The sequence below is a fragment of the Bombyx mori genome, chromosome 4 (genome assembly GCF_030269925.1).
Source record: "Bombyx mori chromosome 4, ASM3026992v2".
Lineage (NCBI taxonomy): Eukaryota > Metazoa > Arthropoda > Insecta > Lepidoptera > Bombycidae > Bombyx > Bombyx mori.
The window spans coordinates 5418925-5438041 of NC_085110.1; the positions used below are offsets into that span (position 1 = coordinate 5418925).

The 19117-nt window shown below is 36.9% G+C and overlaps 1 protein-coding gene across 2 annotated transcripts in view; it reads right to left on the reverse strand.

The window, feature by feature from the left end:
- Positions 1-904: 904 nt before the first annotated feature.
- LOC101743645 (LIM domain transcription factor LMO4) overlaps positions 905-19117 on the reverse strand; it is a 175547-nt gene continuing 157334 nt past the window's right edge. For both annotated transcript variants that reach the window (XM_021349987.3, XM_004929162.5), the window contains exon 5: positions 905-2484. The gene's annotated coding sequence lies outside the window, so the exon portion shown is untranslated. The remainder of the gene's footprint in view (positions 2485-19117) is intronic.

Below are 19117 nucleotides of genomic sequence, written 5' to 3' on the forward strand. Positions count from 1 at the left end.
TCCTATCTCGACAAAACCCAAAGTTTACTTGACTTCACTTTACTAAAAAGATCTCCCTGTTTGAAAGTAAAATTCTAGGCCTCTTAATTAATTCCCGCTAATTCACTGCTTTGCCAATTTAAGTCTTAGCTATTTTCTATGTCAGATTAGCCAGACGGTCATCGTAAAAACTATATATAAATCAAATTACGGTTCAGTACCTATATATTGTTTTGACTCCATCCAGTGGTATAGAGGCAAGAATAATTTTAAATTACGAATGTTACAATATAATGCAACATCGTTCAATGTAAGTACGAAAATTTGTAAGTCTTCAAAAATTGCTTTTAAAATCATAGTTTATACGACTTTGGTTTTATATGGTTATGCTATCGTAATCCGAATCAATATTTCTAGAAATTTTAAAGTAATTAAATTTTATTTCGTCTTGTTTGCAAATGCTTATGTTTCGAATTTCAACTTTGTCGTAAAAATCCAATTAATTGTAACCTATTTATTATGTTATGCTTTGTTTTCGAGTTTTTAATGACTTCGAATGATTTGAATTTTTATAGTGTCCATTCATCATAACATTGTATATAGTTATATATTCATAACGCTGATATTAATTCTTTAAAAAAAAAACGATTACTTTTAGATATTATTTAAAATTAAATATTTTCTTTAAAAATAACTATTTATGTTACTGCTTAGCACCGGCCGACAAGAAATTTATGTCACTCAGAACTTCGTTGCCTTTGTTTGCATTTGCGGAATGAACATAGACAATTTACAGTGATTATGTTCAACTAAAATTTAATAATATTTGCTTGCAATCGATTATAAATCATTCAAAATCGCCAAGAATCCGAATGTAATGATAATCCGATATGTAATGATTTTGATTATAAAATAAAACAAGTTCTTAATTTACAAAATTGTTTATTTTCTCCTCCTGTCACCGGCTCTCTTAGGCTAGGTATGTAGGTATGCTTCTCTTTGTGTACTGGTAACACCACAAGTGTTTTGTCTTAGAAATTGAATTAGCCGTGAGCTTTAAATGTAAATACATTTCATTTCAAACCTCAAGCTTCTTCATTTTCTATTAAACATTAATATTAGATGGCAAGACTGACTAAACGCTAACATTTTATATATTTTTTTTTGTCATTATCAACTAAACGTTTTGATATGAATTACTTTTTGAAATCGTTAAAACACTGGTCTAACATTGATTAAGATTTATAACAGTTAAAATAATAATTTCCTAAGTGTACACAGCAAGGAATGTTAGCGTTTAAAATTACTTACATAGTGTTAACATTAAAATCGATTCGAACAAGTCCAACCGTTGAAACAATCATTAATAAGTATTTAGAACGTTTCTTATTCGATTTTAAAAGTTCAAAAATGTTGGCATCATAATTATTGCAATGAAGTTTCGCGCCAAAACTTTTAGGTACAAGATGTGTCTACTTACGTCTAGAAAGTTACGCTAATATTTACAACCCGAACGAAAAATATTGACGAGCATTCGATACAGCTCATAACATGAAGTAACTTAGTCGACAAGAATATTTACATAGCAAAATTGCAAATCACAGAGACGCGTGTAAAGTTAAATTAATATTTTATTGGTACTCAATTCTGGCAAGATTCGATATTAAATACAATTGTATAACAAGATTAACTAGTACATTTTAAACATTGTTCGTACTTCACTATTTAGATTATGTGATAGATAATCTGAAGTGATTTGCATAAATGCTGACAATAAAGTATAGATATTAACAATCATTGCAGTTCGATGGATCTTAACCGTTAAATTTCATTAATACAATACAACCACGAGCTTGTAGTATACGATATACTAGAAGTAGACAACTACATTACGTAAGATATGCCATAGAAACCTTCACGACAACATCCCTGCTATCACTTGCTATCAACATAGATAACACTCTTGTGTCATACACATCCGTTTTGTTAAACGCTTATTAAGTACCAGTAAATGGAAATTTTTACACACAGCGAATTAAGTTTTACATAAATTGCCATTTTCACAACCGAAATTAAATATGTATTAGGTACTAAATATATAACTTAACAGTTCAATGACATTAGGGCAAATGTTACTCGCTGGCGTGACTACGTGTCGCCCGTTTCAGTGAGTGAACATTCGCTACTGCCCGTGTTAACAAAGTCTGTGGCACAGCACTATCACACTGTTTCGTCCTCACTGTTCTGAGGTCGAGACTCCAGCGATGGGGTTGTTGTTAAATCGAGGGCCGGCTCCTGATCGTTTGCGGGATACGCCGTTAGGGATGTGCTCTGTTGACCGAACGCGTCCAAGGGCGTCACGAATGGAGGGGGGACCGCTGTCGTATTCGACGGTCCCGTCACATATGACGAATGAAAAGTCGGCGCTACCGGCGGTGTCCAACTGGACACGCTTGGTACTTGAGAATTAATGCCCGACGTCCTCAGATAAGAGCATGCCATCACCTGTAAACAAGAAAAAGAAAATAAACTTTAAACATTCATTAGATTCGCAATTACGTAGATCGAGTGCAATCTCCGGGAGTAAAACACGAGCTTTCATTAATAATGAAGTATGTATTATTATGAGATGAGAGGCCTAAAGAATCGGTGACTGGTGCGGGGTGTAGGAGTGGAGGCTCTTCTCTAATCACGCTAATGGCCAATGCGCAGCTCCAGGCCTCGTCCGCCCGCCTCATGGAGGCTTTCACGCTAATGCAGAACGGGCGCAGGAGCAATTCCCTCCTAAATCGTATCACACGTCTCTTCGGCTGACGGCTACTTGTAACTTTTACAGATCATTACCTTATAGGTTTCAACGATAGGAAACTTTGCGTCGGTAGAAGTCTATGAACATATTGTGATTCATATCGTGATACCGTAAAAAATTATTTAAACAGTTTTAGTGTTTATTTCAATAGCAGCATAGTCGGAATTCTAACTATTACTACTACTAGCCAACAATGAGGATTTCATAATAAGAATTTATAAAAAAAAACATTAACGATTTTTTGTTTACGAATTATTATTAGAGAAATTGTTATGAATTTATTATAACTTTCACAGTATTGCCGTGCAGACATCTTTAGTTCAGTTGTTGTTCATGTTAACATCTGTTCACGTATAAGGGTGTTTCGACAATGTTCAATTTAAATATTTATAGTCTTTGATCAACCTTGACGAATCTTATTATGCGAAACCAGCTCGCGAGGTCTCGGACTAGACAAAAAAAAAACTATACAATGTTCTCCTTTAATCTTTAGCTATAAGACAAGCATATTCTTGCATTTTAAATCAGAACCTTGTATACAGACTTTGAACAAGGTGAACTTAATTTACCCGACGCCCTTGTGTTTCGCAACTCATGTACTATGTGCTTAATTAAAACGTTCACTTCAACGCTTTAGTGTTCAACGTTAGGAATTATGTTACGATTGTTATTACTGGTGGTAGGACCTCTTGTGAGTCCGCGCGGGTGGGTACCACCACTCTGCCTATTTCTGCCGTGAAGCAGTAATGCGTTTCGGTTTGAAGGGTGGGGCTGCCGTTGTAACTCAAGGTGGGTGGCGCATTTACGTTGTGAATGTCTATGGGCTCCAGTAACCAGGTGGGCTGTGAGCTCGTCCACCCATCAAAGCAACAAAAAAAAAAACGATACTAATTCTCATACAACTCCCGAGTCGTCGCAGTGTTTTGATCTGTTCTCGAATGATTTACACGAAGTTTATTCGGCAGACCGCTGCGTGCATAGGGGCCCGTTGCGATTAAAATATAATTAGGCGGCCGGCAATTGTTTCACGATCGAGCCAGATGCTGAGGCTAAGTAAATTAAACAGCCGTACGGGGCTTCCAATTATGTGCGCCCGGCGGTCGCTGCAAACATGATTATTACCTAATAATAGAACAAGGAAACAACGTGAGGGGGCTTTAGTGTAGTCGATTAATTATTTCACGCCGCACTGATTGTTCGGTTACTCAAACCCGAAGATCGATATTGAGTAGGTTACGTTTTATTAGTACAATTAGCGACAGAGTACTACGGCGCGACATAAATCACGTTTACTTAGATGTAGGTACTCTCCGTATTAATGAATTCAAACGGGCCGCGATAATTGCGTACCTAATTACGAGCGGCCGGAACTGTCTAATTTATCACTGTCGGATTATGAATTAGAAATGGCGTTAATTAAACATGTATATTATTTATCTGTACATGCAATACGTGTTTGTTGTATTGCCCCGTACACAAAAGCGAGATTCGTAAAATGAAAATAAAAACGTGAGAATATATTATTTCAGTATTAAAAAAAATTTCATTTCTTTATTTATTTATTACACTTCATGTAAAATTTACATTTGCGGATTTAATGCTTAAGGCATTCTCTAACAGTCAACCAAAGATAGTGTAGAGTATACTACTAACTATACTGAGATCTTAGAACTGATATCTCAAGGTGGGTGGCGCATTTACGTTGTAGATGTCCATGGGCTCCAGTAACCTCTTAATACCAGGTGGGCTGTGAGCTCGTTCACCCATCTAAACAATAAAAAAAAAATTGTGGTAGGTGCAATGAAATTTACATTAAGTTACAAATAAATACACAAAAGTTTACTACTCACATAAATCTAAAATTAAACTGTAACTACAATTAAAATATTTTTATTTTTGTTTTTTAAGATTGTAACTTTAAATTGTATTATTGTTTAATTTTTCCTCGTAACACAAAGCGTGATCATACGAAACCGTCATTAACATCGGTAACACGTCGAGGTGAAAGGTCACGGGGTCACGACCAAGTCGAACGCTGGGCCTTCCTACGAACACTATACGTGCTTTTAATTGCCGATACGTGATATTCTGTACAGCTAAAAGTACGATCTACCGTTTTAAAGTAATTATAAAATAGATAAAAATTGTTATTCGTTTGTTATTTACAAATGTTTGGTGATATGGACGAGGTCACGCGGTCGTGACCTTCTTAATTAGTTATTTACTATCTTGTATTTGTTTTGTCGCACTTCAATTACTTATTATGTATGTATTGATAGACGTAAACAAGCTTTTTCTTTTTTCTTTTCATTTGTGGAAATAGGAATAGGTTATTTTAAAGGGGCAACCTTCCAGTGTTTTTTGCCTGTTTTTTTTTTTTTTTTAATTTTTTTTTTATTGCCCTTGTAGGCAGACGAGCATACGGCCCACCTGATGGTGAGTGGTTACCGTCGCCCATGAACTTCAGCAATGCCAGGGGCAGAGCCAAGCCGCTGCCTACCTAATACATGAAAATAAAAAAATAAAAATACATAAAACAAACCTTAAACTTGAACAGTCGAATTATGATCATTAAGCGAACACTAATTATTTGAAATTGCTATCTATGCCCAGCAAGCTACATATATCATTGATCTATTTATTGTTTGATTATAAAATATTTTATTTAGTATTTCAGTGCGTAATATACTTTAGATATATTTTTCATACGTAATTTAGTGCACCATAAAAAAATCAGTACAGTATTTTCATAAGCTTTGTCGTTACTCTTGAATTAAAAATAAAATCTATTTAGCAACCACGTGAACGTAAACAAACAACCACGGATCTATCTATTCTTTGTGCACATCAAATATATCAATTTAAATTCCTATAGTTTCGGAATGGAGTTTAAGTCCGTACATCAAACTACGATATATACGTAGCAAATATAATTATGATCATTCGTAACCGGATGTACCTACATCGCTACATACACGAACCATAGCCAAAATTATAATCATACGCGATGAAATTCTGTTTCGAATTTACTGCAAACACTTATCGTAAAACCACTGATACGAAGGAACCTTTATGACGAATGTCGAATTCTGTAAACGAAACATTTTTATTATTCCCGTTTCACTGACGACAATAAGTTTAATATATTTTTTTTTCAAAGGGCTCTTGTGACTTTTGCCATCGCGATGCGTCAATAGTTATAACACTAAGGTTGTAATACTAATAGAGGGTGTTGTTTATAAGAGTTAACGCTTACGTCTTGTACATTTTGGCTTCTGAGCAATTATTATGCGTTTCTGTTGGAAGAGCCAGTGTTATTCCAAAGCAATTTAAAGTTTTACTTTATGTTTCAACGTGTGCAGTGGCATCCACGCTCTCACATTTAGGCTGGGGTAATAAAGCTTATAATTGAATAACCTTAGTGTTTAGTATTCCCTAAACTTACGTGAAGAAAATATAAAAATTATTCTGCTATTGAAAAATTATTGCTAAAAATGGCGGCGTGTCAGGCGTGTGCGCGCCGGCTCCAATTACAGCTATCTGCATTTTTCTACGAAATAACTTACTAATTTTTGTGGTTTTGAACAGGATTTTCTTAATTAATTGAATTGATTTCAATTTTTAAATTGATGTAAGCCCCATAATTAAAATAAGCAACACAATATATGATCTGCGATTTTTACTATATGTTTAGACTCGCGAGCAGTGAACACTTATTTCAAATGATAATTTGGGAGAAAAAAGTGTTTGGTAATAATTTTTACTATCGATATATGTAGATCGTCTTAATGGTTCGAGTATAAGATGTGGTTAAAGATATCCGGCATTCAATGCCTAATTCAAATTGCTCTTGCCATATAACACGTGAAAATTGTAGCTGGTTGTTGGGGTTGTTGAATGTGGAACTAGAATCCGCACATTTTTTTTAAATTCACCCTAAGCAAATTTCCCAAGCATATCTTTGTTAACAATAAAGCTCACCAATGACTTTTAAGAAAATTTGGCTGACAAGCTGGTGGTAGGACCTCTTGTGAGTCCGCACGGGTATGTACCACCACCCCGCCTATTTTTGTCGTGAAGCAGTAATGCGTTTCGGTTTGGAGGGTGGGGTAGCCGTTGTAACTATACTGAGACCTTAGAACTTATATCTCAAGGTGGTTGGTGCATTTATGTTGTAGATGTCTATGGGCTCCAGTAACCACTTAACAGCTGTGAAATCGTCCACCCATCTAAGCAATAAAAAACAAAAACATGGCGCAAAATTGTACTACTTAACTGTTTTGCAAATACAAAGTATTTAGACGGATTTACCATTAACTAAAATTCATAGCAACACTACCAACATAAGTATAGTTAAGTTACAAACAACAATCAAGTCTCCGTTAATTCGATAACATTGTTGTAAACATTAATCCTTTACCAAATATCTATATCGAGCGTTAAATAGAAAACGGTTCCTCGTACAATAGCCCATCGGTATTCCATTAACTAGTTAGACAAACACGAGCGCGTCCGGGCACTAACTCAATACAGAACGATTCCTAGCGATATCCGCACATTCGGGACTCAGCAAACAGGGTTGTCCGAAAGATATTTAATTATCTTTAATTTCCATATTAAAAATATCACATCTTGTATTAAGTCTACTTGATACGATCAACGGAGATAGAAGCTAGTGTGATTTCATTGATATTTTTTATAATGCCATTCCAATAATAAGCTGATAAAGTGCCACTGGCAAACTATCGCTTCTCTCACTTTATGCAGGCCTTGACCAAATTTTATTTACCATCTATAAATCAAACAAATTTTTAGCGATAAGGCCTAGAGTAATGACATTGGTCTGATAATACAAAATGATTGGCTGTCTGGAATACGTTTCCCTTTGCCTGAACAAGAAGCAAGCAAGGTAAAAAAAAACGAATATGGATCCGATCACGGTCTTCGACCTATGTTTTGCAATGAGTCACTTACTGTGAGGCTTTAATTCTATTCTAAAATCACCACAAATTTGCTGCGACGCTGCACCTGGTCGCGGTATCAAATTGTCGTGAAGAGTCACGACGTGCAGTCTCGATGAAATTTTAAGAAGAAAACAAAACAGCAGCGTATTTTTGTTTTTCTACTGTATTCGAATTCTGGTAAGGGTTTTTCCAATGGAATGGCGAGTGGTCATAGACTGCAAATACATAGTGGGCACTGTCAATTGTAATAAAGTCCTTGAAAACCAATTGTTAATATTAACGTTTCCAGACTTATTAATAAGACGACGTATTAACGTTTTCAGAAGAACAAATGTCTGAGCGTGATACATGTAAATATTCATAGCGCAGCGATATACTATACACGGGAAACTAGATTTGCAGTAATATAGAATATAGCAGCTCTTATTTTTTTAAATTTATATTTCATTAGATGTGACGTCATTTGAAGCCAAAATTAACGACGAGCTGACCATAAATGATACACTAATATGTGTATAATGATATTGGGTACTCCAGTATAAATAAACAATAAAATACTTAATTGCGTTTTATGTTATGTGTATAACGAGAAAACAACATTTAAAGCCCTTAATCTAATAAAATTAATATTTTTAAACAAACTGAACTTTCTTTTTACTGAATGTCAAACTTCACTGAATGACATATAAGAAAAATCCTTTTTATAAAACTAAAGAGTTTTAGACTATGAAGGTTTTTCTTTACATATGTAGAACGATTTCTCACATACGAACTGACGCGTTGTGATAAGTTTTCAAAATGATTATACATTATAAGATTCTATTTAGATTTTATTTATTGAAAATTTATTACATTTCACAAAAAATAGTAATTGAATGATTGTTTTAATGAATAAGCTTTGTTTACTACTTTAAGATCGCTTTTGTTATTAATTGGAACCTGGTTGTCTATTCCATGGCAGATATTTCTTTTAGTTCATGTCACATGCTTGCTAGACGGGTTGTAGCATTCACGTGGTAGACTCGGTGTCTCTATAGAAATGCTCGTGCGAGTTTGTAGATTAGAAATTAATCATTATAAAATGGTGTTATTAGTATTATTTTCTATTTAACATTATAAAACCTTAATGTATCTTGACGATCTAATATTAAAAAAAATCGATTATTCCAATATATTACGACTTGTCAACCCTGAACAGGGACATTCCTACTGTAACAACTGTTTGTATTGGCGGGTTTCGGCGTCCCGGCGACAGACTTTCGCGAGACAATGCAAGACTGGGCCTAAATAATTTAATAGTCGTAGGCTGCGTACTGTGGAGCAGTTAGCAAATAGTCGACCGATAGTTGCACCCATCGCCGTAAATACTATTCAAACAATTACGAATGCTATGAATAGCTGAACAGCAATTCCTGTATTCCAGAAATTTCCAGTTCTATAACTATAAAAATAATTATTTTTTGTTAAGTTTCTTAAAAAAGCGGGCACGACTAGGAATGATGAATAAATACATCATTAATTTTATTAGCTTTTAGTTTTTATAATGTTTTTCTTTTTTTTTTCTTTTTCTTTATTTATTACGTCTCGTCTTATTAGACATCATTAACGTAATGAGAAGTTATAGGTTTTTGTAAATTTTAAGCTATGTATATTTAATGCGGAACGTATATATACATTAGCTTTTGTTTCCTGTGCAATGTAACTATTGCCATTTAAAGTTCTTAATAGACTAGTTATAGGTAACATCTGCAGGTAAACATAACCATTGTTCTAAAAAGAAGGAATTCTAAGATTAACATATAAATAATACGAGATTTTATTAATATTCTCTACCTTTAATAAGTTAAAAATAAATTCATACTAGATACGTTTTCGAGCTCAATAAACGATTTGTATTTAGTAATACAATTATAGTGTTGAGTGAAAAGATATGGATGCGTAAGATACAAGAGTGATAGTGAGGCTTAGGGCGGGCGGTAATAAATTAGGGCGCCGGTACGGAGGCGCGAGGGCGGCGGCGTCGCGTGCGTTTCGGCCGTTTGTCGCGTCGCGTGCGCGCGCGCTCATTGCTTATTCATGCGGTTGAGGCACGCACGTTTCACATAAGGCGTATCACACACCTGCGATTTACCGCGCAATCGGATACTCCAAGCCACTTTTAAATAAGTTCATCGAAGTAAAACTCTAATTAATTTTGATTATGATTAATTTTGGCCGGTAATAAACTAAATAAGATATTTTCAATTTTTTACGTTGAGAGATATCGACGATTAAACGATGTTTTCATCATAGATTTTTTTTGTTCGTATAACGAAAATGCAACAATATTTTCTATTTTACTATCTCCGTGCGTCTCTCACATTACTGTAATTTATTCAACAATTTAATCCTTTCGTTTCATAATAGTCAATAAAAGTGGTGTGTGACCGCAGCCTTAGCCGGGTAGCACGGTGCACTTCTTGAGCCCTCGATGACCGCACATTAATCATCATTCATGTCTACACCGATAAACGTTTATCTCCCTTTCAACGCTAGTCTTGTTGTCGACTCTGACGAGTGACGTCTTCATAATAAGATTAGTTTATTCGTTTTGTGTTATTTCAATTCGCCTTTAGACCAATAAGTACTACCGTAAATGCAGTCTTTGTAATATTGACGTCAACTATGAATTATTACGCATAGTCGAAACGTTTTCTCAAACGTTTATATTCGTGAGATCGTCTTTTGAGTTTATGTAGGTCGTTTCGCTCGTAAAATCGCAAATCCGTTTGCTCACAATACGTAAAATTTTAAGAAATAACTATGTAACGTCAAAGGATTTCGCGTAATTCTCGATAACGAGTTGAGTCGTACTCGTCAACTTCAAAGCTGCCGTTTCAGTTACAGTTTATTATTAATCAAATTTGGTCGGGTTGAGCGCGGGTGCGGGCTTGGACCGCGCTCGTTATCGGCGGGCCGCCGGTCAGCGCCGCGGAAAATTCGTCCGAAACTGACGCGCGTGAAAATTTAATGAACGGCCGGACGCTAGTTAACTAAAAGGTAAAGTGCACCCTCTTGACGTGTTCGGTAAATATTAATAGTGGGTACGCTAGCGTGAGCTATTAAAAATGCACGAGCCTTCGGACACGGGGCTCGTCGGTCGCGTCCTACGTTCATTATAGACTTTCCCGTGTGCGTTCCTCAAGCGAATTTACTCAAAAGCCCGGTGACTTTTGCATGCTCCGATACCTGCGTATTGTTAGACACGGACAATATCGTTTTACGGAGTATCGCTTTCTTGTTGAATTTCTCCAATAAAACGGGACATTCAGTATCGAAGTTCGTTCGAATTCGTGCCCCGCATGACCTGCAAACACTATCTGAGAACAAGTTTTACTACTATATCCGAGTCATTTTAAAACTCTCACAAATGCCATTAAGGATAATTGAAACTGTCTAACTGGAAGAAATTATTTCGAAAGTTGTATTGTACGATTTGTAATCTTAATATATAGGATTAGGGGCTATGTAACTTTGATTTGAGTTTTCAGAGTATACCTAATCCATTTTTGTTGTACAATATTTACGAACTACGAAGTGGATACGAAGTGACGCAGCAGTTATGCAGTAATGAGGGTCGTTAATTATGTATCGCTAGGTGCGTAAGATTTTCAATTTGGCTCAGTGTCGCGAGCTCTCTCGAACGGGGTCAAGGGTTCGTGACTCTCAACCCTGAGGGGCTGCCAAATTAATGAGGCACTCCTTTGTAATAAAGAAATAACAAGAACTGCGCACGCGAGCCCGTCTTCGCCGGCTTCGATGTCATTAAAGGAGTCGCGAAGTCTTCAAGCGAGTCGTTACCGCGCCGCGCTTAAACAACTCAGTTTTGATCAACATTCCAAAGCGTAACATTAAATTACGCAGAATTTTGGAAACTTTTCGTACTGCGCTCCTACTAAATAAAATTCAGGAAACGACGAATAATTATTTTTATTTTGAAGAAAATCAAATGTTCAAATAGGTCGAATTCAATTAATCGGAAGTGGACGGAGAGCTGGTCACCCTGCTATGACGGCTCATATTAGCAGAGCAGACGGTAGATTAGAACGGGGGTTGTGTAGTCCCGGAGGCCTGCGGGCACGGATTTCTAAGTCCCGGCTAATTGGATGAGCCGCCGGCCGGCCCAATTAGCGGCACCGCTGTGATTCATTTTAATCGGGCGCCCTTATCAGTGCACCACTCCGATGTAATGTATTCTAACTTTAAATTTATAGAATTCATGTCGCCCACCCCAGAAGGCGTAACGCAGACTGTGTCTCTAATACACTTTCATACCGCTTAATTTATTTTTCGGTAAAGTTATATCTTTTGTTTTAATTAAATTATTTGTATGTCATATTATTATTTATATATGTGATATAAAAAATGTAGGTACATGTCATTTCTAAAAAGGTTTTGTTAAAAAAACTTTTCTAAATAATAGTTTTAAAGTATAACTTGATATGTAAGGGAACAAAATGGTTAGGTTTTTACTTGTGAAGGCATATCAATAGAACAGTAAAGATACGTTACACTGTCCTGTATGCTATTTTTACAAAACGGTCATACATACTGTTAGAAAGGTATGATGTGTTTTATTTTAATGCAATCGAGACTTTGCCCTCATCTCTAAAGGCGCTAACCAGCATTAATTTTTTTCCCTACCTCTCCTGATAGCCTCGAGAGGTTATTTCAGCTTTACCCTAGCGTGTAGGTGAGCTCTCGGGGCTCAAACCGGTAATGTTGCTAGCACTGGCTCTAGCAAGAGCAGGGCTTCGCAGAATCTACCACCGAATCGGCAACGCGACCCACTGAGAAGGTCCGGCGAGAAACTCAGTGGACTGCGTCTGTGGTCTTAGATAAGCCCTTCGTCGCAAGCGACGGGTTCGGCGAGATGGTGACAGGTGCTTGAGGTACCTAAAAGCACCGTTAATGGATCCGTAATGACACGTTTAGGGCGACGTCGACTGTTTACAGTATTAAAGTCAACTCGTCTGCCTGTCAAAACTTATCAGTGTTGGCACAGCAATCGAGATTCGACCATAATTGTTGTCACTTCAAGATTTACATTCCTTTTACGTGTTTTATTTCTCTTTTATTTTCAATTTGTTAAAAAATTCGTTTATTTCCAAAAAAGTATATTACGTTAAGAGCTTTTAAAACAAATATGTAGCTATTAAAAGAAAATCGACCGACAAACACGTAAAAAACTGTACTTGGCTGTCTTGTGTTTGTCTATTTATATAGAGATGATGAAACTACTATGATTAATTATTTGGTCAAAATAAATTTCAATAAATAGGTGATATGTGTTACGCGGGCATGTAATTAGCAATGAAGGCCGTCTTTCCATACACCTGTCCATATTTACATTTACATTCACAAACATATAAATTACAGCTAAGCAAATATTTTAAATGTATTGAATTACAATACGTTACAATGAAAAATATGTTTTCATGGTGTTCAGTAATCTAGAGGGTCGTTCTGTAACAGTTTCACTGTATCTAATTGTATTATTTTTATTTATGTCCTGACTGGTTTTCAAAATGTGATTGGACAAATGTGCGTGATGTGTTCAATACTGGTGGTAGGAACTCTTGTGAGACCGCACGGGTAGGTACCACCACCCCGCCTATTTGTACCGTGAAGCAGTAATGCGTTTCGGTTTGAAGGGTAGGGCAGCCGTTGTTACTATACTGTGACCTTAGAACTTACATCTCAAGGTGGATTGCGTTGTAGATCTCTATGGGTTCCAGTAACCACTTAACACCAGGCGGGCTGTGAGCTCGTCCACACATCTAAGCAAAAAAAAAAGTGATTTGTTGTATTATTTGTTTTGTTACTGAATATTATATATATTATTCATAGCACGGTAAGATCGATGATATTTGTAAGTAACACCCTAACGCGGTGTTCCCCAACGTGGTGGGGCCCACACCCCACAAGGGGGCAATTTGATAATTAAGGGGGGCAATTGCACTAAATTAATATAGAAAATCTGTATTAAAATTATTTTGAATTTGAATTTCAGTTTTTTATTAGATATATGTTTTGAAATATTACTCAGTGTGTTTTCATAACAATTTCATAGTGATTTCTACCTAAAACCTATCATTTATGTTTCTTAAGTGCAGAAATCATTTTTTTAATGTTAAAAATTACGTATGGCGGGCTTAAAATTTTTAGAACTGTTACAGTGGGGCTCAGCACAAAAAAAGGTTGGGAAATACTGCCTAGCGTTTATTTTCAGGTAATGAAACCGCTTTTTATAATTGCTTAGAAGGGTGGATAACCTCACGGCCCACCTGGCGTTATTTGGTTAGCGGAGCCCATAGACATCACTTTGAAACATGAGATCTAAGTCTCAATTTTACAGTACAAAGGCTGGCTCAATGCATTCCGTCCTAGCCCATGTAATACGAGTGATCTGGATCTGAAATTTGTAATTATTTGATCATGCTGAAATTGTTACTGAATTAAAATTTAAACTGAAAAATTGTAAGCGTTAGATACATTTTCGTGTTTGTGTTTTTGGGAGATTTTTTCCATTGTTGTTTTACGAAATACGTTTTTAATTACACATCTTCGCACGTGACTTATGATTGATTACCACATATTTTACATATATATATACACTACCATATTTGGAAAAATGTCACGTTCTAAATTAACGCAATTCGTTGAACAAAATCATTCGATCAAGCCTAACATTATAATCGACGAGTGCAATCCATTAAACAAGACCTCTTGTGAGTCCGTGCGGATGGGTACCACCACTCTGCCTATTTCTACCGTGAAGCAGTAATGTGTTTCGGTTTGAAGGGCAGCCGTTGTCACTATACTTGAGAACTTGGAACTTATACCTCGGCGCATTTACGTTGTGGATGTCTATGGACTCCAGTAACCACTTAACACCAGGTGGGCTGTGAGTTCGTCCACCCATCTGAGCAATAAAAAAAAAGCATGAAAGGAACACAAAAACTTTACGATATTTTTCATCAGGCGAAATGTATTCGATCGGGCCATATGAAGCAAGCGCGGCCATTAAGGGCCCGAAGTTTACAAAACACGGCGAGGCGAGGCGGGACGACAGGAGAAACCACTTCCGCAATGAGATGGCGCACTTCCTGTGATTGTGGCCCGCACGACGCGGAACCGGCTCTCTGTGGTCCGCGGCCGGATCGCGATCTTTGCCGAATATAAATTGGCTACCTAAAATTACTTACTACTTTTTTGGCACTGCTAACGAATTGTTTAATAGGCTTTAAATGTGACTTCTACCCAAATTAATCACAAAAACAATGCTGCAATAGCTGCCCCCGCCTTGCCCGGCTTCTGTCTCGGGCGGTGATCCAACGTCGAGTGAGGAGAGGCCAAGGGGTACCGTGACTTGTTGCGGATACGATATCACCGCCTATTATTGCTGATCACAATTTCAATAGTAATTTATAATGATCAAGTATAACGTAACATACTGACACCGATTGCCCTTGGGTGCCCGTGATAACCTATCCCACTCACTAGAAACAGTCTTTCGAATACTCAGTGAATGTCTTACAGAAATCAGTATAGGGAATGGAAAAAAAAATACATTCATTTTTGTAGTTTTTAAATACCACTCAGGAAATGTGATGTCATTAAATTATATTATAATTGCTTAGTAAATGAACGTGCTGTACAATTCGACCGGTAGCGTAATTTCCACTACATCCATTCCCGTCTCTCTCGCTCAGCTAAGTAATGACTTAGATCCATTCCCGGATAAATAGCAAATTGAATGTGTGCCCTCGGTGCTGCGCACACTACCCCGACTGCATGAAATACACAAGACTGACGTGTGTGCTCCGATATACTCCTAGACGCTTTGTAATTATTTTACTGCACATTTGAGGATCCGGACACCGTAAAAGGAATAATCTAAAATAATCACTAAACTGACACAGTTCATTACATGTTTTGCCATATTTAGCTAGCTTTTGTATATTAGAGCTTAATTCTATTTTTCGCTAACGTTTTATTTTGGCCTCAAATGACGGCACAGGTATTGGTATTGCTTTAGGTTCATCAGAGTTTTGTTGTGCGGCAAATATGAAAAAATAACGCTGTACGATTTTGCGTTATTTAAGATTCTGTAGAATCTCAGTCACTCATAAAATAAAATTACTTATCATTGATGCGGAATCCCATACCAGCAAAACCTATTAATTTGGAGTGCACACAGTACAGTTAAAACTATGTTTTAAAACTTTGAACGTAGAATACGGAGCGTCGATAACCTTCTATTTACAATGTTTTTCGTCGGTCGTATTTTTTGGCCGGGTTTATGGGCGGCGAATATGAAAAGTTTCGGTTAGGTAGCTATCGCGCAAAGGCGTAAAGGCGGTTTACGACGCGTCTTCGAGTTGAACGTGGTACATGCTCACGTGTACCGTTGAATTTCCACCTTGTATAACCGCATTACACGTGCTATGACCTGAACATGAAAATTTTAAACGTCTCACTTTAAACTAAAAGGCGCAATGGATAGTGCTTGTTCACACCGCCCTCGCTCGGGAAACGAAAGCATAATGTACAAAGCTTTCTTCCCGGCGAAATATTTGAGCTCGAACTATAAAACTGAATGTTTTTAAACCTCGCCCAGTGCAATCCCACAGAAACTCGTTGTAAAACTCCCTGAGCACGGGACAACGCGATGTCTTTATAAATTTTCAATTAAATTTTGGATACGAGCTCCATTGAACACAAATTCCTAGAGCCGGTCCAATAAAGGACGGCGTGCAGCCGCGTTAGGAGGCCATAAACGAACGTATTATCCATGTAAGGCGGAATAGCCGTTGCACAATTAATTGTTTCATTTTGGGAAACAATTCCCGCTCCTCATTCAATTAAGAGCGGCGACCGAGGGGTGTGGGGTTGCGGCGCGGGTGCCGGGACTACCCCGCCCGCTCATGAGACGGACGTATTAATAGCGCCTGCAATATTGATATACTCGTATCGTATCCTACGTACCGCTTCGAATACGATATTGTTTGTTAGCGAATTCAATTTGTGTCGATCATAAATCTTGCGCCTTATGTTAGTAGAGTTTGGAGTTGATTGAATTCGCATGGAGTACATCAAGAAAACGGAGAAATTCCGTACGGAGCGACACACACGCATTCACTGAAACATACTTCACGTTATTCGACAAAAATACATAATTAACGTTTCTTGAATGATTAATGTGTTACATTAAGAAGGGAGAGCGTATTGAAAGGTGAAGAAATCATACGAGAGGCCAGGTAATGCCGTAGCGGGACTCAATTAGCGAAAACACACAGAATTAAGAAAAGCAAACATGTCGGCCGGGACACATGACGAGACGCCCTCCTCAATCCGAATTTTATATTGCGCTATTCATTATTCATTGTGTTTGTCAAGAAAATTACTGTGGACCTTTTAATATAACTTCCCGAGTCGCACAAACGGAGCTACAAATTGGAGTTGTGAACAAGTTGCCTGAAAGTCGTGACTTAACCTTTGCGATTAGCGGCCTAGTGTCCTGCCGTTAAATTCTAACCGTAAATCTTCGTGGTTAATTATATTTGTTAAATTTAAAGACCCATCTGTATAAGCGTAAATAATTTAAAACTATTGAAACACATTCAATATAAATTATGCTGTTGTTGGAAGAAAATAAAGAAGTGCTTACGAGAATAATGTTTTAAAACTACTTCCCTAATTTGGGCTAGCACATTCAAATTGTACAGCTATACATAGGAAATACGTACCTACTTATAATTAAATTTCCAACTTCACATTTCGGTATCTTTCCAATCAGCGGTGAAGATTTGAGTGCAATCTGTTAGATTGGTTCATTACGGTCTCCATTAGCGGAGTAATGAGTCGCAATGCATACCGAGACGTGTAATGTACAGACGGGCGTTTCATTAATCAAAGAAAACCTCTATTCAAAAGTCAAAGTCAATTGTCAAATTTTAAAAAGCAATTGCGGTGTGCCAGCTCTTTCTCCTTTAGTTTCTTCATTATCAATCCGTAGAACTAATAACACTGTAATTAGCTTATTTTCATTAGTAACTGCCTTGCATCATGCGTCCTGATCTTAGGACGTAATTGCAGTTTTCTCATTGATACTGAGACTTTCTGTTGCGTTCAAGTTATGACGTATGTGTGTAACTAGCTTCAAGTAGGTTGTGAGCATATCTACTTATTAACGATGCAAGAAACATTAATAAACAACAATTTGCAGTGCATTTCTTAAAAACCTATAATTTATTTATAACCATTACTGGTCTGTGTTTTAAAATATTTAAAATATTTTCCTATTGTATGTACTTATACATTTTCTTTTTACTAAGAAATTCTAAGCAATCTATTATATTATCTTTTACTTAAAACAGAAGAGCACGGGCGGAACTAACGCAGCGATAAAAACGCTCGTGTGCAAACCATAGACGCTTAAGACGAAAATTAGCTGCACAGCTTTGGCGCGGAGAATTTCGAGTATGAATGCAGGTCGGGTGGTGTCCATTAGCCTAATTGAAGACGAGGATTGTGGCGCCACCTACCATGAAGCTCTTTGTTACGAGACACAGTAATTTCGTATAGGATTCGTCTTCCATTACAGGTGTGTCACGTAAACGCCCTTAATATCCTTGACTTGTTTGAAATATGCTATACCTGAACATAGTATATAAATTGTATTAGTATTTTTAGGTCTATTTGGCGTTAATATCAAATAAATATTCATCTCAATTTATCATGTTTTGTCGCCAAGTGATTTTATAAGCTCTTTAACTGCTACATTTACTACGTCATATTTCTTAAAAAAAAATTTTTTTTAATAGCCTATTTGTAGTTTCCAGTATTTCAAACATTTCTCGGTGAAACAAAATTTCTGCTTCGATTTCAAGTACCGACGAACATGGCAATCCTTTTAGCAAGGAGCTAAAACTACGGTAGAGGAAGTCAATCGGTACCTGGCCCGCGGGCCACACCGACTCGCCCTCTAAATGTATTGTCGTGTTCTGCTTCTAGTGTGGCTCAAACTAAGCCTCAACTACTTAATTGAAAACCGTAATACAGAATCCAAATACATGATATCCCTTTCGCTTCAAATATTGACGGTACCAGGCCTAAATAATTGGTTTCGTGTTCTTAATGTAACTTAATGGAATAGAAATGTTTCCAGACCTATTGCTTCGAATTACCCGGCGTTCCGTTTTACAAGCCTAAGAATTAAATATTCCCAACTTTCAGTTGAACATAATTTTAGAATTAATTCAGATAGCCGTTTGTAATAAACGTCTGCGCTAGCGCCGCGGCATCTACTGGGAGTATGAAG